Raw genomic sequence first — 1,031 nt, forward strand, 5'->3', positions numbered from 1 at the left:
GACTGCTCCAGTCATTAGGTGCACTTCTGTGAAATGGATTATCATTCACTCGCACATTACAAGGACTATCCTTAACATATAATGGCACTTTGGTGGCACTTTTGTGCGAGTACTAAACGCGACAGACACATGTTAACGACCCCTCGTAAACATTACTGGCACTTTCCGTTTAGGACCACTAAACGCTACCTACTGGCACATTTCTGCAGACTAAAACATTAATGGTACTTTTCTGGGGGGACAACTTTACAGCTTCACCTGCACTTCTGTCGGATGACTAAATGCGACAGACATATTAAATACATTTTTACGATCACCCGTAAACATTACTGGCACTTTTCGTTTAGGGCCACTAAACGTTAGCTACTGGCGCATTTATGCGGACAGTCCTAAACATTTATGGTACTTGTTCTGGGACAAAACCTAAGCTTTACTGGCACGTGTTTTGGTCATGGGACGAGTGGAATGAAGGGGACACCTAAATGTTACTATCGTTTCTGAAGAACTAACGCACGTCACTGCGACATAGTTCAGACTGCTAAACATTAGTTCAACTTTGAATGGCATTTCTGTTACCTCTGTTTGCTGTAGGTTTCTTGGAACTGCTTGCGTTACTGGTAGGGTAGTTCTGTCACACTAATGAATGGTACTGCTTCTCCTGCTGGACTACAAACGCTTCTGTTATATACGTGGTACAACTAAAATGGTGTTATACTGCTGCTTATAGCGGTACTACGACTTCTGTTAGTGGTAAATGGTTATTACTAAGCGCGTTGGGTTACGCTGCTGGTCAGGCATCTGCTTGGCAGATGTGGTGTAGCGTATATGGATTTGTCCGAACGCAGTGACGCCTCCTTGAGCTACTGATACTGATACTGATATTACTGCCCGACTACTAATTGTTGCTGTTAGTCCTTTTTGACTATAAAACGTTATTGTTACTCGAGGGACTATCAAATGTTACTACTGCTCACGTGGAATTGATATCATGTGGCATTGATACCTAAAGTTACGGTCGCTGGTGAGCCAGT

This window comes from Babylonia areolata, chromosome 13, assembly GCF_041734735.1.
Source record: "Babylonia areolata isolate BAREFJ2019XMU chromosome 13, ASM4173473v1, whole genome shotgun sequence".
Taxonomy (NCBI): Eukaryota; Metazoa; Mollusca; class Gastropoda; order Neogastropoda; family Buccinidae; genus Babylonia; species Babylonia areolata.